We start from the raw sequence: 22449 nt of genomic DNA on the forward strand, positions 1-22449 counted from the left end.
TTCATTAATAAAACTATATGCTATCGCTTTGTCATTATGTGGTATTGTGTGTAGATAGATTTTATTTTATTTCATCCATTTTAGTATAAGGCTGTAACGTAACAAAATGTGGAAAAAAGTAAGGGGTCTGAAAAACTTTCCGAATGCACTGTACCTATGCAGGCTAGCTTCTTTTCCTTTGCTAGCCAGCCAACTAAATCTATCACACAATCACATCAGGCAGCTGAAACTGACAGAAAACAATCTACATTTTTGTTTTGTTTTACCTTGGATTATATTGCCATTTCTTTGGATATATCCATTACAATGACCCTGATAAATGAATTTGCCTGGCTCAGAGAAGCTGTCAGTCTGGTCACATTCATACAGATCGCATGGTGGAGGTCCCCAAAAAAACGGCAACATTGATCCACAGGTCGGAGAGGTAGACAGCAAGGTTTAGACAAACCTCAACTGTTTCAAACCAAATGCTAGCCTCTGGGCATTGGGAAATATTGAATATTACAAATGTTTCCACCCGGTTTCGAACCGGGGACCTTTCGCGTGTGAGGCGAACGTGATAAACCACTACACTACGGAAACCGAACGATTGGAAAACTAAGGGTGTGACTGACTTTCGCGTGTGAGGCGAACGTGATAACCAATACACTACTGAAACTAAAGTCTGAATAGCAAATACTGAGAAGTGCGAAGGACCAATCTTGTTAAAATGTGTTTCCGCCCGGTCTCGAACCGAGGACCTTTCGCGTGTTAGGCGAACGTGATAACCACTACACTACGGAAACCCAATGAGTGGAAATACTAAGGGTGTGGCTGACTTTGGCTGGGTGGGACATTTATCGCTCTCAGAACCTAATGAAATCAGAAATTACTTAGTCAATTAATTAAACAATAAGGCTTGAGAAGCCGGGAATTATTGTGTGCAGCGGCTCTTGGAAGAGGCTTGGTGGTTCAAAACTTCTTCCATTTAAGAGTGATGGAAGCCACTGTGTTCTTGGGTACCTTCAATGCTGCAGAAATGACCAATCATTTGAATTTACCACAGGTGGACTCCAATCAAGTTGAAGAAACATCTCAAGGATGATCAATGGAAACAGGATGGACCTGAGCTCAATTTCCAGCCTCATAGCAAAGGGTCTGAAAACGTACGTAAATAAGGTATTTTTAAAATATTTAATGGGTATTATGGCTCTTTCTGTGGTACTCAATTTGGGATATTATGTGAGGTAGACATGAGAAGCCGGGAATTATCGTGTGCAGCCGGAACTTGGAAGAGGCTTGGTGGTTCCAAACTTCTTCTATTTAAGAGTGATGGAAGCCACTGTGTTCTTGGGTACCTTCAATGCTGCAGAAATGACCAATCATTTGAATTTACCACAGGTGGACTCCAATCAAGTTGAAGAAACATCTCAAGGATGATCAATGGAAACAGGATGGACCTGAGCTCAATTTCCAGTCTCATAGCAAAGGGTCTGAAAATGTATGTAAATAAGGTATTTTTAAAATATTTTTTTCATTAATAAAAACTATATGTTATCGCTTTGTCATTATGTGGTATTGTGTGTAGATAGATTTATTTTATTTCATCCATTTTAGTATAAGGCTGTAACGTAACAAAATGTGGAAAAAAGTAAGGGGTCTGAAAACTTTCCGAATGCACTGTACCTATGCAGGCTAGCTTCTTTTCCTTTGCTAGCCAGCCAACTAAATCTATCACACAATCACATCAAGCAGCTGAAATGACAGAAAACGATCTACATTTAGTTTGTTTTACTTGGATTATATTGCCATTTCTTTGGATATATCCATTACAATGACCCTGATAAATGAATTTGCCGGCTCAAGAGAAGCTGTCAGTCTGGTCACATTCATACAGATCGCATGGTGGAGAGTCCCCCAAAAAAACGGCAACATTGATCCACATGGTCGGAGAGGTAGACAGCAAGGTTAGACAAACCTCAACTGTTTCAAACCAAATGCTAGCCTCTGGGCATTGGGAAATATTGAATATTACAAAATGTTCCGCCCAGGTTTCGAACCGGGGACCTTTCGCAGTGTGAGGCGAACGTGAAAACCACTACACTACGGAAAGCCGAACTGATTGGAAAACTAAGGGTGTGACTGACTTTCGCGTGTGAGGCGAACGTGATAACCAATACACTACTGAAACTAAAGTCTGAATAGCAAATACTGAGAAGTGCGAAGGACCAATTTGTTAAAATGTGTTTCCACCCCGGTCTCAAACCGGGACCTTTCGCGTGTTAGGCGAACGTGATAACCACTACACTACGGAAACCCAATGAGTGGAATACTAAGGGTGTGGCTGACTTTGGCTGGGTGGGACTATTTATCGCTCTCAGAACCTAATGAAATCAGAAATTACTAGTCAATTAATTAAACAATAAGGCTTGAGAAGCCGGGAATTATTGTGTGCAGCGGCTCTTGGAAGAGGCTTGGTGGTTCAAAACTTCTTCCATTTAAGAGTGATGGAAGCCACTGTGTTCTTGGTTACCTTCAATGCTGCAGAAATGACCAATCATTTGAATTTACACAGGTGGACTCCAATCAAGTTGAAGAAACATCTCAAGGATGATCAATGGAAACAGGATGGACCTGAGCTCAATTTCCAGCCTCATAGCAAAGGGTCTGAAAACGTACGTAAATAAGGTATTTTTAAAATATTTAATGGGTATTATGGCTCTTTCTGTGGTACTCAATTTGGGATATTATGTGAGGTAGACATGAGAAGCCGGGAATTATCGTGTGCAGCCGGAACTTGGAAGAGGCTTGGTGGTTCCAAACTTCTTCTATTTAAGAGTGATGGAAGCCACTGTGTTCTTGGGTACCTTCAATGCTGCAGAAATGACCAATCATTTGAATTTACCACAGGTGGACTCCAATCAAGTTGAAGAAACATCTCAAGGATGATCAATGGAAACAGGATGGACCTGAGCTCAATTTCCAGCCTCATAGCAAAGGGTCTGAAAATGTATGTAAATAAGGTATTTTTAAAATATTTTTTTTCATTAATAAAAACTATATGTTATCGCTTGTCATTATGTGGTATTGTGTGTAGATAGATTTTATTTTATTTCATCCATTTTAGTATAAGGCTGTAACGTAACAAATGTGGAAAAAAGTAAGGGGTCTGAAACTTTCCGAATGCACTGTACCTATGCAGGCTAGCTTCTTTTTCCTTTGCTAGCCAGCCAACTAAATCTATCACACAATCACATCAAGCAGCTGAAATGACAGGAAACGATCTACATTTTTGTTGTTTTACCTTGGATTATATTGCCATTTCTTGGATATATCCATTACAATGACCCTGATAAATGAATTTGCCTGGCTCAGAGAAGCTGTCAGTCTGGTCACATTCATACAGATCGCATGGTGGAGGTCCCCAAAAAAACGGCAACATTGATCCACAGGTCGAGAGGTAGACAGCAAGGTTTAGACAAACCTCAACTGTTTCAAACCAAATGCTAGCCTCTGGGCATTGGGAAATATTGAATATTACAAAATGTTTCCGCCCGGTTTCGAACCGGGGACCTTTCGCGTGTGAGGCGAACTGTGATAACCACTACACTATCGGAAACCGAATGATTGGAAAACTAAGGGTGTGACTGACTTTCGCGTGTGAGGCGAACGTGATAACCAATACACTACTGAAACTAATTCTGAATAGCAAATACTGAGAAGTGCGAAGGACCAATCTGTTAAAATGTGTTTCCGCCCGGTCTCGAACCGGGGAACCTTTCGCGTGTTAGGCGAACGTGATAACCACTACACTACGGAAACCCAATGAGTGGAATACTAAGGGTGTGGCTGACTTTGGCTGGGTGGGACATTTATCGCTCTCAGAACCTAATGAAATCAGAAATTACTTAGTCAATTAATTAAACAATAAGGCTTGAGAAGCCGGAATTATTGTGTGCAGCGGCTCTTGGAAGAGGCTTGGTGGTTCAAAACTTCTTCCATTTAAGAGTGATGGAAGCCACTGTGTTCTTGGGTACCTTCAATGCTGCAGAAATGACCAATCATTTGAATTTACCACAGTGGACTCCAATCAAGTTGAAGAAACATCTCAAGGATGATCAATGGAAACAGGATGGACCTGAGCTCAATTTCCAGCCTCATAGCAAAGGGTCTGAAAATTACGTAAATAAGGTATTTTTAAAATATTTAATGGTATTATGGCTCTTTCTGTGGAACTCAATTTGGATATTAGTGAGGTAGACATGAGAAGCCGGGAATTATCGTGTGCAGCGGAACTTGGAAGAGGCTTGGTGGTTCAAAACTTCTTCCATTTAAGAGTGATGGAAGCCACTGTGTTCTTGGGTACCTTCAATGCTGCAGAAATGACCAATCATTTGAATTTACCACAGGTGGACTCCAATCAAGTTGAAGAAACATCTCAAGGATGATCAATGGAAACAGGATGGACCTGAGCTCAATTTCCAGCCTCATAGCAAAGGGTCTGAAAACTTACGTAAATAAGGTATTTTTAAAATATTTAATGGGTATTATGGCTCTTTCTGTGGAACTCAATTTGGGATATTATGTGAGGTAGACATGAGAAGCCGGGAATTATCGTGTGCAGCCGGAACTTGGAAGAGGCTTGGTGGTTCCAAACTTCTTCTATTTAAGAGTGATGGAAGCCACTGTGTTCTTGGGTACCTTCAATGCTGCAGAAATGACCAATCATTTGAATTTACCACAGGTGGACTCCAATCAAGTTGAAGAAACATCTCAAGGATGATCAATGGAAACAGGATGGACCTGAGCTCAATTTCCAGTCCTCATAGCAAAGGGTCTGAAAATGTATGTAAATAAGGTATTTTAAAATATTTTTTTCATTAATAAAAACTATATGCTATCGCTTTGTCATTATGTGGTATTGTGTGTAGATAGATTTTATTTTATTTCATCCATTTTAGTATAAGGCTGTAACGTAACAAAATGTGGAAAAAAGTAAGGGGTCTGAAAACTTTCCGAATGCACTGTACCTATGCAGGCTAGCTTCTTTTCCTTTGCTAGCCAGCCAACTAAATCTATCACACAATCACATCAAGCAGCTGAAATGACAGAAAACTATCTACATTTTTGTTTGTTTTACCTTGGATTATATTGCCATTTCTTTGGATATATCCATTACAATGACCCTGATAAATGAATTTGCCTGGCTCAGAGAAGCTGTCAGTCTGGTCACATTCATACAGATCGCATGGTGGAGGTCCCCAAAAAAACGGCAACATTGATCCACTGGTCGGAGAGGTAGACAGCAAGGTTTAGACAAACCTCAACTGTTTCAAACCAAATGCTAGCCTCTGGGCATTGGGAAATATTGAATATTACAAAATGTTTCCACCCGGTTTCGAACCGGGGACCTTTCGCGTGTGAGGCGAACGTGATAACCACTACACTACAGGAAACCGAATGATTGGAAAACTAAGGGTGTGACTGACTTTCGCGTGTGAGGCGAACGTGATAACCAATACACTACTGAAACTAAAGTCTGAATAGCAAATACTGAGAAGTGCGAAGGACCAATCTTGTTAAATGTGTTTCCGCCCGGTCTCGAACCGGGGACCTTTCGCGTGTTAGGCGAACGTGATAACCACTACACTACGGAAACCGAATGATTGAATACTAAGGGTGTGGCTGACTTTGGCTGGGTGGGACATTTATCGCTCTCAGAACCTAATGAAATCAGAAATTACTTAGTCAATTAATTAAACAATAAGGCTTGAGAAGCCGGGAATTATTGTGTGCAGCGGCTCTTGGAAGAGGCTTGGTGGTTCAAAACTTCTTCCATTTAAGAGTGATGGAAGCCACTGTGTTCTTGGGTACCTTCAATGCTGCAGAAATGACAATCATTTGAATTTACCACAGGTGGACTCCAATCAAGTTGAAGAAACATCTCAAGGATGATCAATGGAAACAGGATGGACCTGAGCTCAATTTCCAGCCTCATAGCAAAGGGTCTGAAAACTTACGTAAATAAGGTATTTTTAAAAATATTTAATGGGTATTATGGCTCTTTCTGTGGTACTCAATTTGGATATTATGTGAGGTAGACATGAGAAGCCGGGAATTATCGTGTGCAGCCGGAACTTGGAAGAGGCTTGGTGGTTCCAAACTTCTTCTATTTAAGAGTGATGGAAGCCACTGTGTTCTTGGGTACCTTCAATGCTGCAGAAATGACCAATCATTTGAATTTACACAGGTGGACTCCAATCAAGTTGAAGAAACATCTCAAGGATGATCAATGGAAACAGGATGGACCTGAGCTCAATTTCCAGTCCTCATAGCAAAGGGTCTGAAAATGTATGTAAATAAGGTATTTTTAAAATATTTTTTTCATTAATAAAAACTATATGCTATCGCTTTGTCATTATGTGGTATTGTGTGTAGATAGATTTTATTTTATTTCATCCATTTTAGTATAAGGCTGTAACGTAACAAAATGTGGAAAAAAGTAAGGGGTCTGAAAACTTTCCGAATGCACTGTACCTATGCAGGCTAGCTTCTTTTCCTTTGCTAGCCAGCCAACTAAATCTATCACACAATCACATCAAGCAGCTGAAATGACAGAAAACTATCTACATTTTTGTTGTTTTACCTTGGATTATATTGCCATTTCTTTGGATATATCCATTACAATGACCCTGATAAATGAATTTGCCTGGCTCAGAGAAGCTGTCAGTCTGGTCACATTCATACAGATCGCATGGTGGAGGTCCCCAAAAAACGGCAACATTGATCCACTGGTCGGAGAGGTAGACAGCAAGGTTTAGACAAACCTCAACTGTTTCAAACCAAATGCTAGCCTCTGGGCATTGGGAAATATTGAATATTACAAAATGTTTCCACCGGTTTCGAACCGGGGACCTTTCGCGTGTGAGGCGAATGTGATAACCACTACACTACGGAAACCGAATGATTGGAAAACTAAGGGTGTGACTGACTTTCGCGTGTGAGGCGAACGTGATAACCAATACACTACTGAAACTAAAGTCTGAATAGCAAATACTGAGAAGTGCGAAGGACCAATCTGTTAAATGTGTTTCCGCACGGTCTCGAACCGGGGACCTTTCGCGTGTTGAGGCGAACGTGATAACCACTACACTACGGAAACCGAATGATTGGAAAACTAAGGGTGTGACTGACTTTGGCTGGGTGGGACATTTATCGCTCTCAGAACCTAATGAAATCAGAAATTACTTAGTCAATTAATTAAACAATAAGGCTTGAGAAGCCGGGAATTATTGTGTGCAGCGGCTCTTGGAAGAGGCTTGGTGGTTCAAAACTTCTTCCATTAAGAGTGATGGAAGCCACTGTGTTCTTGGTACCTTCAATGCTGCAGAAATGACCAATCATTTGAATTTACCACAGGTGGACTCCAATCAAGTTGAAGAAACATCTCAAGGATGATCAATGGAAACAGGATGGACCTGAGCTCAATTTCCAGCCTCATAGCAAAGGGTCTGAAAACTTACGTAAATAAGGTATTTTTAAAATATTTAATGGGTATTATGGCTCTTTTCTGTGGAACTCAATTTGGGATATTATGTGAGGTAGACATGAGAAGCCGGGAATTATCGTGTGCAGCCGGAACTTGGAAGAGGCTTGGTGGTTCCAAAACTTCTTCTATTTAAGAGTGATGGAAGCCACTGTGTTCTTGGTACCTTCAATGCTGCAGAAATGACCAATCATTTGAATTTACCACAGGTGGACTCCAATCAAGTTGAAGAAACATCTCAAGGATGATCAATGGAAACAGGATGGACCTGAGCTCAATTTCCAGTCTCATAGCAAAGGGTCTGAAAATGTATGTAAATAAGGTATTTTTAAAATATTTTTTTCATTAATAAAAACTATATGCTATCGCTTTGTCATTATGTGGTATTGTGTGTAGATAGATTTTATTTTATTTCATCCATTTTAGTATAAGGCTGTAACGTAACAAAATGTGGAAAAAAGTAAGGGGTCTGAAAACTTTCCGAATGCACTGTACCTATGCAGGCTAGCTTCTTTTCCTTTGCTAGCCAGCCAACTAAATCTATCACACAATCACATCAAGCAGCTGAAATGACAGAAAACGATCTACATTTTTGTTTGTTTTACCTTGGATTATATTGCCATTTCTTTGGATATATCCATTACAATGACCCTGATAAATGAATTTGCCTGGCTCAGAGAAGCTGTCAGTCTGGTCACATTCATACAGATCGCATGGTGGAGGTCCCCAAAAAAACGGCAACATTGATCCACTGGTCGGAGAGGTAGACAGCAAGGTTTAGACAAACCTCAACTGTTTCAAACCAAATGCTAGCCTCTGGGCATTGGGAAATATTGAATATTACAAAATGTTTCCACCCGGTTTCGAACCGGGGACCTTTCGCGTGTGAGGCGAACGTGATAACCACTACACTACGGAAACCGAATGATTGGAAAACTAAGGGTGTGACTGACTTTCGCGTGTGAGGCGAACGTGATAACCAATACACTACTGAAACTAAAGTCTGAATAGCAAATACTGAGAAGTGCGAAGGACCAATCTGTTAAAATGTGTTTCCGCCCGGTCTCGAACCGGGGACCTTTCGCGTGTGAGGCGAACGTGATAACCACTACACTACGGAAACCAATGATTGGAAAACTAAGGGTGTGGACTGACTTTGGCTGGGTGGGACATTTATCGCTCTCAGAACCTAATGAAATCAGAAATTACTTAGTCAATTAATTAAACAATAAGGCTTGAGAAGCCGGGAATTATTGTGTGCAGCGGCTCTTGGAAGAGGCTTGGTGGTTCAAAACTTCTTCCATTTAAGAGTGATGGAAGCCACTGTGTTCTTGGGTACCTTCAATGCTGCAGAAATGACCAATCATTTGAATTTACCACAGGTGGACTCCAATCAAGTTGAAGAAAACATCTCAAGGATGATCAATGGAAACAGGATGGACCTGAGCTCAATTTCCAGCCTCATAGCAAAGGGTCTGAAAACTTACGTAAATAAGGTATTTTTAAAATATTTAATGGGTATTATGGCTCTTTCTGTGGTACTCAATTTGGGATATTATGTGAGGTAGACATGAGAAGCCGGGAATTATCGTGTGCAGCCGGAACTTGGAAGAGGCTTGGTGGTTCCAAACTTCTTCTATTTAAGAGTGATGGAAGCCACTGTGTTCTTGGGTACCTTCAATGCTGCAGAAATGACCAATCATTTGAATTTACCACAGGTGGACTCCAATCAAGTTGAAGAAACCATCTCAAGGATGATCAATGGAAACAGGATGGACCTGAGCTCAATTTCCAGTCTCATAGCAAAGGGTCTGAAAATGTATGTAAATAAGGTATTTTTAAAATATTTTTTCATTAATAAAAACTATATGCTATCGCTTTGTCATTATGTGGTATTGTGTGTAGATAGATTTTATTTTATTTCATCCATTTTAGTATAAGGCTGTAACGTAACAAAATGTGGAAAAAAGTAAGGGGTCTGAAAACTTTCCGAATGCACTGTACCTATGCAGGCTAGCTTCTTTTCCTTTGCTAGCCAGCCAACTAAATCTATCACACAATCACATCAAGCAGCTGAAATGACAGAAAACAATCTACATTTTTGTTTGTTTACCTTGGATTATATTGCCATTTCTTTGGTATATATCCATTACAATGACCCTGATAAATGAATTTGCCTGGCTCAGAGAAGCTGTCAGTCTGGTCAATTCATACAGATCGCATGGTGGAGGTCCCCAAAAACCGGCAACATTGATCACTGGTCGGAGAGGTAGACAGCAAGGTTTAGACAAACCTCAACTGTTTCAAACCAAATGCTAGCCTCTGGGCATTGGGAAATATTGAATATTACAAAATTTTCCACCCGTTTTCCGAACCCGGGGACCTTTCGCTGTGTGAGGTGAACAGTGATAACCACTACACTACAGAAAACCGAATGATTGGGAAAAACTAAGGGTGTGACTGACTTTCGCGTGTGAGGCGAACGTGATAACCACTACACTACGGAAACCAAATGATTGGAAACTAGGGTGTGACTGACTTTGGCTGGGTGGGGACATTTATCGCTCTCAGAAAATAATGACATACAGAAATTACTTAGTCAATTAATTAAACAATAAGGCTTGAAAAGCCGGGATTATTTGTGTGCAGCGGCTCTTTGGGAAGAGGCTTGGTGGTTCAAAACTTCTTCCATTTAAGAGTGATGGAAGCCACTGTGTTCTTGGGTACCTTCAATGCTGCAGAAATGACCAATCATTTGAATTTACCACAGGTGGACTCAATCAAGTTGAAGAAACATCTCAAGGGATGATCAATGGAAACAGATGGACCTGAGCTCAATCTTCCAGCCTCATAGCAAAGGTCTGAAAACGTACGTAAATAAGGTATTTTTAAATATTTAATGGGTATTATGGCTCTTTCTGTGGAACTCAATTTGGGATATTATGTGAGGTAGACATGAGAAGCGTGAATTATCGTGTGCCAGCCGGAACTTGGAAGAGGCTCTGGTGGTTCCAAACTTCTTCTATTAAGAGTGAGGAAGCCATGTGTCTTGGTACCTTCAATGCTGCAGAAAGACCAATCATTTGAATTTACCACAGGTGGACTCCAATCAAGTGAAGAAACATCTCAAGGATGATCAATGAAACAGGATGGACCTGAGCTCAATTTCCAGTCCTCATAGCAAAGGGTCTGAAAATGTATGTAAATAAGGTATTTTAAAATATTTTTTTCATTAATAAAAACTATATGCTATCGCTTTGTCATTATGTGGTATTGTGTGTAGATAGATTTTATTTTATTTCATCCATTTTAGTATAAGGCTGTAACGTAACAAAATGTGGAAAAAAGTAAGGGGTCTGAAAACTTTCCGAATGCACTGTACCTATGCAGGCTAGCTTCTTTTCCTTTGCTAGCCAGCCAACTAAATCTATCACACAATCACATCAAGCAGCTGAAATGACAGAAAACGATCTACATTTTTGTTTGTTTTACCTTGGATTATATTGCCATTTCTTTGGATATATCCATTACAATGACCCTGATAAATGAATTTGCCTGGCTCAGAGAAGCTGTCAGTCTGGTCACATTCATACAGATCGCATGGTGGAGGTCCCCAAAAAAACGGCAACATTGATCCACATGGTCGGAGAGGTAGACAGCAAGGTTTAGACAAACCTCAACTGTTTCAAACCAAATGCTAGCCTCTGGGCATTGGGAAATATTGAATATTACAAAATGTTTCCACCCGGTTTCGAACCGGGGACCTTTCGCGTGTGAGGCGAACTGTGATAACCACTACCTACGGAAACCGAATGATTGGAAAACTAAGGGTGTGACTGACTTTCGCGTGTGAGGCGAACGTGATAACCAATACACTACTGAAACTAAAGTCTGAATAGCAAATACTGAGAAGTGCGAAGGACCAATCTGTTAAAATGTGTTTCCGCCCGGTCTCGAACCGGGGACCTTTCGCGTGTGAGGCGAACGTGATAACCACTACACTACGGAAACCGAATGATGGAAAACTAAGGGTGTGACTGACTTTGGCTGGGTGGGACATTTATCGCTCTCAGAAAATAATGAAATCAGAAATTACTTAGTCAATTAATTAAACAATAAGCTTGAAAAGCCGGGAATTATTGTGTGCAGCGGCTCTTGGAAGAGCTTGGTGGTTCAAAACTTCTTCCATTTAAGAGTTGATGGAAGCCACTGTGTTCTTGGTACCTTCAATGCTGCAGAAATGACCAATCATTTTGAATTTACCACAGGTGGACTCCAATCAAGTTGAAGAAACATCTCAAGGATGATCAATGGAAACAGGATGGACCTGAGCTCAATTTCCAGCCTCATAGCAAAGGGTCTGAAAACTTACGTAAATAAGGTATTTTTTAAAATATTAATGGGTATTATGGATCTTTCTGTGGTACTCAATTGGGATATTATGTGAGGTAGACATGAGAAGCCGGGAATTATCGTGTGCAGCCCGGAACTTGGAAGAGGCTTGGTGGTTCCAAACTTCTTCTATTTAAGAGTGATGGAAGCCACTGTGTTCTTGGTACCTTCAATGCTGGCAGAAATGACCAATCATTTGAATTTACCACAGGTGGACTCCAATCAAGTTGAAGAAACATCTCAAGGATGATCAATGGAAACAGGATGGACCTGAGCTCAATTTCCAGTCCTCATAGCAAAGGGTCTGAAAATGTATGTAAATAAGGTATTTTTAAATATTTTTTTCATTAATAAAAACTATATGCTATCGCTTTGTCATTATGTGGTATTGTGTGTAGATAGATTTTATTTTATTTCATCCATTTTAGTATAAGGCTGTAACGTAACAAAATGTGGAAAAAGTAAGGGGTCTGAAAACTTTCCGAATGCACTGTACCCTATGCAGGCTAGCTTCTTTTCCTTGCTAGCCAGCCAACTAAATCTATCACACAATCACATCAAGCAGCTGAAATGACAGAAAACAATCTACATTTTTGTTTGTTTTACCTTGGATTATATTGCCATTTCTTTGGATATATCCATTACAATGACCCTGATAAATGAATTGCCTGGCTCAGAGAAGCTGTCAGTCTGGTCACATTCATACAGATCGCATGGTGGAGGTCCCCAAAAAACGGCAACATTGATCCACCTGGTCGGAGAGGTAGACAGCAAGGTTTAGACAAACCTCAACTGTTTCAAACCAAATGCTAGCCTCTGGGCATTGGGAAATATTGAATATTACAAAATGTTTCCACCGGTTTCGAACCGGGACCTTTCGCGTGTGAGGCGAACGTGATAACCACTACACTACGGAAACCGAATGATTGGAAAACTAAGGGTGTGACTGACTTTCGCGTGTGAGGCGAACGTGATAACCAATACACTACTGAAACTAAAGTCTGAATAGCAAATACTGAGAAGTGCGAAGGACCAATCTGTTAAAATGTGTTTCCGCCCGGTCTCGAACCGGGGACCTTTCGCGTGTTAGGCGAACGTGATAACCACTACACTACGGAAACCCAATGAGTGAATACTAAGGGTGTGGCTGACTTTGGCTGGGTGGGACATTTATCGCTCTCAGAACCTAATGAAATCAGAAATTACTTAGTCAATAATTAAACAATAAGGCTTGAGAAGCCGGGAATTATTGTGTGCAGCGGCTCTTGGAAGAGGCTTGGTGGTTCAAAACTTCTTCCATTTAAGAGTGATGGAAGCCACTGTGTTCTTGGGTACCTTCAATGCTGCAGAAATGACCAATCATTTGAATTTACCACAGGTGGACTCCAATCAAGTTGAAGAAACATCTCAAGGATGATCAATGGAAACAGGATGGACCTGAGCTCAATTTCCAGCCTCATAGCAAAGGGTCTGAAAACGTACGTAAATAAGGTATTTTTAAAATATTTAATGGGTATTATGGCTCTTTCTGTGGAACTCAATTTGGGATATTATGTGAGGTAGACATGAGAAGCCGGGAATTATCGTGTGCAGCCGGAACTTGGAAGAGGCTTGGTGGTTCCAAACTTCTTCTATTTAAGAGTGATGGAAGCCACTGTGTTCTTGGGTACCTTCAATGCTGCAGAAATGACCAATCATTTGAATTTACCACAGGTGGACTCCAATCAAGTTGAAGAAACATCTCAAGGATGATCAATGAAACAGGATGGACCTGAGCTCAATTCCAGTCTCATAGCAAAGGGTCTGAAAATGTATGTAAATAAGGTATTTTTAAAATATTTTTTTCATTAATAAAAACTATATGCTATCGCTTTGTCATTATGTGGTATTGTGTGTAGATAGATTTTATTTTATTTCATCCATTTTAGTATAAAGGCTGTAACGTAACAAAATGTGGAAAAAAGTAAGGGGTCTGAAAACTTTCCGAATGCACTGTACCTATGCAGGCTAGCTTCTTTTCCTTTGCTAGCCAGCCAACTAAATCTATCACACAATCACATCAAGCAGCTGAAATGACAGAAAACAATCTACATTTTTGTTTGTTTTACCTTGGATTATATTGCCATTTCTTTGGATATATCCATTACAATGACCCTGATAAATGATTTGCCTGGCTCAGAGAAGCTGTCAGTCTGGTCACATTCATACAGATCGCATGGTGGAGGTCCCCAAAAAAACGGCAACATTGATCACTGGTCGGAGAGGAGACAGCAAGGTTTAGACAAACCTCAAACTGTTTCAAACCAAATGCTAGCCTCTGGGCATTGGGAAATATTGAATATTACAAAATGTTTCCACCCGGTTCGAACCGGGACCTTTCGCGTGTGAGGCGAATGTGATAACCACTACACTACAGAAACCGAATGATTGGGAAAACTAAGGGTGTGACTGACTTTCGCGTGTGAGGCGAACGTGATACCAATACACTACTGAAACTAAAGTCTGAATAGCAAATACTGAGAAGTGCGAAGGACCAATCTGTTAAATGTGTTTGCCGCCCGGTCTCGAACCGGGACCTTTCGCGGTGTGAGGCGAACGTGATAACCACTACACTACGGAAAACCGAATGATTGGAAAACTAAGGGTGTGGACTGACTTTGGCTGGGTGGGACATTTATCGCTCTCAGAACCTAATGAAATCAGAAATTACTTAGTCAATTAATTAAACAATAAGGCTTGAGAAGCCGGGAATTATTGTGTGCAGCGGCTCTTGGAAGAGGCTTGGTGGTTCAAAACTTCCTTCCATTTAAGAGTGATGGAAGCCACTGTGTTCTTGGGTACCTTCAATGCTGCAGAATGACCAATCATTTGAATTTTACCACAGGTGGACTCAATCAAGTTGAAGAAACATCTCAAGGATGATCAATGGAAACAGGATGGACCTGAGCTCAATTTCCAGTCTCATAGCAAAGGGTCTGAAAATGTATGTAAATAAGGTATTTTTAAAATATTTTTTTCATTAATAAAAACTATATGCTATCGCTTTGTCATTATGTGGTATTGTGTGTAGATAGATTTTATTTTATTTCATCCATTTTAGTATAAGGCTGTAACGTAACAAAATGTGGAAAAAAGTAAGGGGTCTGAAAACTTTCCGAATGCACTGTACCTATGCAGGCTAGCTTCTTTTCCTTTGCTAGCCAGCCAACTAAATCTATCACACAATCACATCAAGCAGCTGAAATGACAGAAAACGATCTACATTTTTGTTTGTTTTACCTTGGATTATATTGCCATTTCTTTGGATATATCCATTACAATGACCCTGATAAATGAATTTGCCTGGCTCAGAGAAGCTGTCAGTCTGGTCACATTCATACAGATCGCATGGTGGAGGTCCCCAAAAAACGGCAACATTGATCCACTGGTCGGAGAGGTAGACAGCAAGGTTTAGACAAACCTCAACTGTTTCAAACCAAATGCTAGCCTCTGGGCATTGGGAAATATTGAATATTACAAAATGTTTCCACCCGGTTTCGAACCGGGGACCTTTTCGCGTGTGAGGCGAACGTGATAACCACTACACTACGGAAACCGAATGATTGGAAAACTAAGGGTGTGACTGACTTTCGCGTGTGAGGCGAACGTGATAACCAATACACTACTGAAACTAAAGTCTGAATAGCAAATACTGAGAAGTGCGAAGGACCAATCTGTTAAAATGTGTTTCCGCCCGGTCTCGAACCGGGGACCTTTCGCGTGTTAGGCGAACGTGATAACCACTACACTACGGAAACCCGAATGAGTGGAATACTAAGGGTGTGACTGACTTTGGCTGGGTGGGACATTTATCGCTCTCAGAAACTAATGAAATCAGAAATTACTTAGTCAATTAATTAAACAATAAGGCTTGAGAAGCCGGGAATTATTGTGTGCAGCGGCTCTTGGAAGAGGCTTGGTGGTTCAAAACTTCTTCCATTTAAGAGTGATGGAAGCCACTGTGTTCTTGGGTACCTTCAATGCTGCAGAAATGACCAATCATTTGAATTTACCACAGGTGGACTCCAATCAAGTTGAAGAAACATCTCAAGGATGATCAATGGAAAACAGGATGGACCTGAGCTCAATTTCCAGCCTCATAGCAAAGGGTCTGAAAACTTACGTAAATAAGGTATTTTTAAAATATTTAATGGGTATTATGGCTCTTTCTGTGGTACTCAATTTGGGATATTATGTGAGGTAGACATGAGAAGCCGGGAATTATCGTGTGCAGCCGGAACTTGGAAGAGGCTTGGTGGTTCCAAACTTCTTCTATTTAAGAGTGATGGAAGCCACTGTGTTCTTGGGTACCTTCAATGCTGCAGAAATGACCAATCATTTGAATTTACCACAGGTGGACTCCAATCAAGTTGAAGAAACATCTCAAGGATGATCAATGGAAACAGGATGGACCTGAGCTCAATTTCCAGTCTCATAGCAAAGGGTCTGAAAATGTATGTAAATAAGGTATTTTTAAAATATTTTTTTCATTAATAAAAACTATATGCTATCGCTTTGTCATTATGTGGTATTGTGTGTAGATAGATTTTATTTTATTTCATCCATTTTAGTATAAGGCTGTAACGTAACAAAATGTGGAAAAAAAGTAAGGGGTCTGAAAACTTTCCGAATGCACTGTACCTATGCAGGCTAGCTTCTTTTCCTTTGCTAGCCAGCCAACTAAATCTATCACACAATCACATCAAGCAGCTGAAATGACAGAAAACGATCTACATTTTTGTTTGTTTTACCTTGGATTATATTGCCATTTCTTTGGATATATCCATTACAATGACCCTGATAAATGAATTTGCCTGGCTCAGAGAAGCTGTCAGTCTGGTCACATTCATACAGATCGCATGGTGGAGGTCCCCAAAAAAAACGGCAACATTGATCCACAGGTCGGAGAGGTAGACAGCAAGGTTTAGACAAACCTCAACTGTTTCAAACCAAATGCTAGCCTCTGGGCATTGGGAAATATTGAATATTACAAAATGTTTCCGCCCGGTTTCGAACCGGGGACCTTTCACGTGTGAGGCGAACGTGATAAACCACTACACTACGGAAACCGAATGATTGGAAAACTAAGGGTGTGACTGACTTTCGCGTGTGAGGCGAACGTGATAACCAATACACTACTGAAACTAAAGTCTGAATAGCAAATACTGAGAAGTGCGAAGGACCAATTTGTTAAAATGTGTTTCCGCCCGGTCTCGAACCGGGGACCTTTCGCGTGTTAGGCGAACGTGATAACCACTACACTACGGAAACCCAATGAGTGGAATACTAAGGGTGTGGCTGACTTTGGCTGGGTGGGACATTTATCGCTCTCAGAACCTAATGAAATCAGAAATTACTTAGTCAATTAATTAAACAATAAGGCTTGAGAAGCCGGGAATTATTGTGTGCAGCGGCTCTTGGAAGAGGCTTGGTGGTTCAAAACTTCTTCCATTTAAGAGTGATGGAAGCCACTGTGTTCTTGGGTACCTTCAATGCTGCAGAAATGACCAATCATTTGAATTTACCACAGGTGGACTCCAATCAAGTTGAAGAAACATCTCAAGGATGATCAATGGAAACAGGATGGACCTGAGCTCAATTTCCAGCCTCATAGCAAAGGGTCTGAAAACGTACGTAAATAAGGTATTTTTAAAATATTTAATGGGTATTATGGCTCTTTCTGTGGTACTCAATTTGGGATATTATGTGAGGTAGACATGAGAAGCCGGGAATTATCGTGTGCAGCCGGAACTTGGAAGAGGCTTGGTGGTTCCAAACTTCTTCTATTTAAGAGTGATGGAAGCCACTGTGTTCTTGGGTACCTTCAATGCTGCAGAAATGACCAATCATTTGAATTTACCACAGGTGGACTCCAATCAAGTTGAAGAAACATCTCAAGGATGATCAATGGAAACAGGATGGACCTGAGCTCAATTTCCAGCCTCATAGCAAAGGGTCTGAAAATGTATGTAAATAAGGTATTTTTAAAATATTTTTTTCATTAATAAAAACTATATGTTATCGCTTTGTCATTATGTGGTATTGTGTGTAGATAGATTTTATTTTATTTCATCCATTTTAGTATAAGGCTGTAACGTAACAAAATGTGGAAAAAAGTAAGGGGTCTGAAAACTTTCCGAATGCACTGTACCTATGCAGGCTAGCTTCTTTTCCTTTGCTAGCCAGCCAACTAAATCTATCACACAATCACATCAAGCAGCTGAAATGACAGAAAACGATCTACATTTTTGTTTGTTTTACCTTGGATTATATTGCCATTTCTTTGGATATATCCATTACAATGACCCTGATAAATGAATTTGCCTGGCTCAGAGAAGCTGTCAGTCTGGTCACATTCATACAGATCGCATGGTGGAGGTCCCCAAAAAAACGGCAACATTGATCCACAGGTCGGAGAGGTAGACAGCAAGGTTTAGACAAACCTCAACTGTTTCAAACCAAATGCTAGCCTCTGGGCATTGGGAAATATTGAATATTACAAAATGTTTCCGCCCGGTTTCGAACCGGGACCTTTCGCGTGTGAGGCGAACGTGATAACCACTACACTACGGAAACCGAAATTATTGGAAAACTAAGGGTGTGACTGACTTTCGCGTGTGAGGCGAACGTGATAACCAATACACTACTGAAACTAAAGTCTGAATAGCAAATACTGAGAAGTGCGAAGGACCAATTTGTTAAAATGTGTTTCCGCCCGGTCTCGAACCGGGACCTTTCGCGTGTTAGGCGAACGTGATAACCACTACACTACGGAAACCCGAATGATTGGAATACTAAGGGTGTGGCTGACTTTGGCTGGGTGGGACATTTATCGCTCTCAGAACCTAATGAAATCAGAAATTACTTAGTCAATTAATTAAACAATAAGGCTTGAGAAGCCGGGAATTATTGTGTGCAGCGGCTCTTGGAAGAGGCTTGGTGGTTCAAAACTTCTTCCATTTAAGAGTGATGGAAGCCACTGTGTTCTTGGGTACCTTCAATGCTGCAGAAATGACCAATCATTTGAATTTACCACAGGTGGACTCCAATCAAGTTGAAGAAACATCTCAAGGATGATCAATGGAAACAGGATGGACCTGAGCTCAATTTCCAGCCTCATAGCAAAGGGTCTGAAAACGTACGTAAATAAGGTATTTTTAAAATATTTAATGGGTATTATGGCTCTTTCTGTGGTACTCAATTTGGGATATTATGTGAGGTAGACATGAGAAGCCGGGAATTATCGTGTGCAGCCGGAACTTGGAAGAGGCTTGGTGGTTCCAAACTTCTTCTATTTAAGAGTGATGGAAGCCACTGTGTTCTTGGGTACCTTCAATGCTGCAGAAATGACCAATCATTTGAATTTACCACAGGTGGACTCCAATCAAGTTGAAGAAACATCTCAAGGATGATCAATGGAAACAGGATGGACCTGAGCTCAATTTCCAGCCTCATAGCAAAGGGTCTGAAAATGTATGTAAATAAGGTATTTTTAAAATATTTTTTTCATTAATAAAAACTATATGTTATCGCTTTGTCATTATGTGGTATTGTGTGTAGATAGATTTTATTTTATTTCATCCATTTTAGTATAAGGCTGTAACGTAACAAAATGTGGAAAAAAGTAAGGGGTCTGAAAACTTTCCGAATGCACTGTACCTATGCAGGCTAGCTTCTTTTCCTTTGCTAGCCAGCCAACTAAATCTATCACACAATCACATCAAGCAGCTGAAATGACAGAAAACGATCTACATTTTTGTTTGTTTTACCTTGGATTATATTGCCATTTCTTTGGATATATCCATTACAATGACCCTGATAAATGAATTTGCCTGGCTCAGAGAAGCTGTCAGTCTGGTCACATTCATACAGATCGCATGGTGGAGGTCCCCAAAAAAACGGCAACATTGATCCACATGGTCGGAGAGGTAGACAGCAAGGTTTAGACAAACCTCAACTGTTTCAAACCAAATGCTAGCCTCTGGGCATTGGGAAATATTGAATATTACAAAATGTTTCCGCCCGGTTTCGAACCGGGGACCTTTCGCGTGTGAGGCGAACGTGATAACCACTACACTACGGAAACCGAATGATTGGAAAACTAAGGGTGTGACTGACTTTCGCGTGTGAGGCGAACGTGATAACCAATACACTACTGAAACTAAAGTCTGAATAGCAAATACTGAGAAGTGCGAAGGACCAATTGTTAAAATGTGTTTCCGCCCGGTCTCGAACCGGGGACCTTTCGCGTGTTAGGCGAACGTGATAACCACTACACTACGGAAACCCAATGAGTGGAATACTAAGGGTGTGGCTGACTTTGGCTGGGTGGGACATTTATCGCTCTCAGAACCTAATGAAATCAGAAATTACTTAGTCAATTAATTAAACAATAAGGCTTGAGAAGCCGGGAATTATTGTGTGCAGCGGCTCTTGGAAGAGGCTTGGTGGTTCAAAACTTCTTCCATTTAAGAGTGATGGAAGCCACTGTGTTCTTGGGTACCTTCAATGCTGCAGAAATGACCAATCATTTGAATTTACCACAGGTGGACTCCAATCAAGTTGAAGAAACATCTCAAGGATGATCAATGGAAACAGGATGGACCTGAGCTCAATTTCCAGCCTCATAGCAAAGGGTCTGAAAACGTACGTAAATAAGGTATTTTTAAAATATTTAATGGGTATTATGGCTCTTTCTGTGGTACTCAATTTGGGATATTATGTGAGGTAGACATGAGAAGCCGGGAATTATCGTGTGCAGCCGGAACTTGGAAGAGGCTTGGTGGTTCCAAACTTCTTCTATTTAAGAGTGATGGAAGCCACTGTGTTCTTGGGTACCTTCAATGCTGCAGAAATGACCAATCATTTGAATTTACCACAGGTGGACTCCAATCAAGTTGAAGAAACATCTCAAGGATGATCAATGGAAACAGGATGGACCTGAGCTCAATTTCCAGCCTCATAGCAAAGGGTCTGAAAATGTATGTAAATAAGGTATTTTTAAAATATTTTTTTCATTAATAAAAACTATATGTTATCGCTTTGTCATTATGTGGTATTGTGTGTAGATAGATTTTATTTTATTTCATCCATTTTAGTATAAGGCTGTAACGTAACAAAATGTGGAAAAAAGTAAGGGGTCTGAAAACTTTCCGAATGCACTGTACCTATGCAGGCTAGCTTCTTTTCCTTTGCTAGCCAGCCAACTAAATCTATCACACAATCACATCAAGCAGCTGAAATGACAGAAAACGATCTACATTTTTGTTTGTTTTACCTTGGATTATATTGCCATTTCTTTGGATATATCCATTACAATGACCCTGATAAATGAATTTGCCTGGCTCAGAGAAGCTGTCAGTCTGGTCACATTCATACAGATCGCATGGTGGAGGTCCCCAAAAAAACGGCAACATTGATCCACAGGTCGGAGAGGTAGACAGCAAGGTTTAGACAAACCTCAACTGTTTCAAACCAAATGCTAGCCTCTGGGCATTGGGAAATATTGAATATTACAAAATGTTTCCACCCGGTTTCGAACCGGGGACCTTTCGCGTGTGAGGCGAACGTGATAACCACTACACTACGGAAACCGAATGATTGGAAAACTAAGGGTGTGACTGACTTTCGCGTGTGAGGCGAACGTGATAACCAATACACTACTGAAACTAAAGTCTGAATAGCAAATACTGAGAAGTGCGAAGGACCAATTTGTTAAAATGTGTTTCCGCCCGGTCTCGAACCGGGGACCTTTCGCGTGTTAGGCGAACGTGATAACCACTACACTACGGAAACCCAATGAGTGGAATACTAAGGGTGTGGCTGACTTTGGCTGGGTGGGACATTTATCGCTCTCAGAACCTAATGAAATCAGAAATTACTTAGTCAATTAATTAAACAATAAGGCTTGAGAAGCCGGGAATTATTGTGTGCAGCGGCTCTTGGAAGAGGCTTGGTGGTTCAAAACTTCTTCCATTTAAGAGTGATGGAAGCCACTGTGTTCTTGGGTACCTTCAATGCTGCAGAAATGACCAATCATTTGAATTTACCACAGGTGGACTCCAATCAAGTTGAAGAAACATCTCAAGGATGATCAATGGAAACAGGATGGACCTGAGCTCAATTTCCAGCCTCATAGCAAAGGGTCTGAAAACGTACGTAAATAAGGTATTTTTAAAATATTTAATGGGTATTATGGCTCTTTCTGTGGTACTCAATTTGGGATATTATGTGAGGTAGACATGAGAAGCCGGGAATTATCGTGTGCAGCCGGAACTTGGAAGAGGCTTGGTGGTTCCAAACTTCTTCTATTTAAGAGTGATGGAAGCCACTGTGTTCTTGGGTACCTTCAATGCTGCAGAAATGACCAATCATTTGAATTTACCACAGGTGGACTCCAATCAAGTTGAAGAAACATCTCAAGGATGATCAATGGAAACAGGATGGACCTGAGCTCAATTTCCAGCCTCATAGCAAAGGGTCTGAAAATGTAT

At 40.7% G+C, this 22449-nt stretch overlaps 18 non-coding genes across 18 annotated transcripts; all 18 read right to left on the bottom strand.

Annotated features, from left to right (window-relative positions):
- Window positions 1-508: 508 nt before the first annotated feature.
- Window positions 509-582, bottom strand: trnav-cac. The gene has a single exon. It is a non-coding gene; the product is annotated as a tRNA-Val (tRNA).
- A 130-nt stretch (window positions 583-712) lies between these two features.
- trnav-aac lies at window positions 713-785 on the bottom strand. Its single transcript has one exon. It is a non-coding gene; the product is annotated as a tRNA-Val (tRNA).
- A 1438-nt stretch (window positions 786-2223) lies between these two features.
- trnav-aac lies at window positions 2224-2296 on the bottom strand. The gene has a single exon. It is a non-coding gene; the product is annotated as a tRNA-Val (tRNA).
- Window positions 2297-3727: 1431 nt separating this feature from the next.
- On the bottom strand, window positions 3728-3801 carry trnav-aac. Its single transcript has one exon. It is a non-coding gene; the product is annotated as a tRNA-Val (tRNA).
- A 1764-nt stretch (window positions 3802-5565) lies between these two features.
- Window positions 5566-5638, bottom strand: trnav-aac. Its single transcript has one exon. It is a non-coding gene; the product is annotated as a tRNA-Val (tRNA).
- Window positions 5639-8373: 2735 nt separating this feature from the next.
- Window positions 8374-8446, bottom strand: trnav-cac. Its single transcript has one exon. It is a non-coding gene; the product is annotated as a tRNA-Val (tRNA).
- A 129-nt stretch (window positions 8447-8575) lies between these two features.
- On the bottom strand, window positions 8576-8648 carry trnav-cac. The gene has a single exon. It is a non-coding gene; the product is annotated as a tRNA-Val (tRNA).
- Window positions 8649-11463: 2815 nt separating this feature from the next.
- On the bottom strand, window positions 11464-11536 carry trnav-cac. Its single transcript has one exon. It is a non-coding gene; the product is annotated as a tRNA-Val (tRNA).
- Window positions 11537-12965: 1429 nt separating this feature from the next.
- On the bottom strand, window positions 12966-13038 carry trnav-aac. The gene has a single exon. It is a non-coding gene; the product is annotated as a tRNA-Val (tRNA).
- Window positions 13039-15641: 2603 nt separating this feature from the next.
- On the bottom strand, window positions 15642-15714 carry trnav-aac. Its single transcript has one exon. It is a non-coding gene; the product is annotated as a tRNA-Val (tRNA).
- Window positions 15715-16951: 1237 nt separating this feature from the next.
- On the bottom strand, window positions 16952-17025 carry trnav-cac. The gene has a single exon. It is a non-coding gene; the product is annotated as a tRNA-Val (tRNA).
- A 129-nt stretch (window positions 17026-17154) lies between these two features.
- On the bottom strand, window positions 17155-17227 carry trnav-aac. The gene has a single exon. It is a non-coding gene; the product is annotated as a tRNA-Val (tRNA).
- Window positions 17228-18460: 1233 nt separating this feature from the next.
- On the bottom strand, window positions 18461-18532 carry trnav-cac. The gene has a single exon. It is a non-coding gene; the product is annotated as a tRNA-Val (tRNA).
- Window positions 18533-18662: 130 nt separating this feature from the next.
- On the bottom strand, window positions 18663-18734 carry trnav-aac. The gene has a single exon. It is a non-coding gene; the product is annotated as a tRNA-Val (tRNA).
- Window positions 18735-19969: 1235 nt separating this feature from the next.
- trnav-cac lies at window positions 19970-20042 on the bottom strand. Its single transcript has one exon. It is a non-coding gene; the product is annotated as a tRNA-Val (tRNA).
- A 128-nt stretch (window positions 20043-20170) lies between these two features.
- trnav-aac lies at window positions 20171-20243 on the bottom strand. Its single transcript has one exon. It is a non-coding gene; the product is annotated as a tRNA-Val (tRNA).
- Window positions 20244-21476: 1233 nt separating this feature from the next.
- trnav-cac lies at window positions 21477-21549 on the bottom strand. Its single transcript has one exon. It is a non-coding gene; the product is annotated as a tRNA-Val (tRNA).
- Window positions 21550-21678: 129 nt separating this feature from the next.
- trnav-aac lies at window positions 21679-21751 on the bottom strand. The gene has a single exon. It is a non-coding gene; the product is annotated as a tRNA-Val (tRNA).
- Between the last annotated feature and the right edge of the window lie 698 nt (window positions 21752-22449).

The sequence above is a fragment of the Oncorhynchus mykiss genome, unplaced genomic scaffold, assembly GCF_013265735.2.
Source record: "Oncorhynchus mykiss isolate Arlee unplaced genomic scaffold, USDA_OmykA_1.1 un_scaffold_658, whole genome shotgun sequence".
Lineage (NCBI taxonomy): Eukaryota > Metazoa > Chordata > Actinopteri > Salmoniformes > Salmonidae > Oncorhynchus > Oncorhynchus mykiss.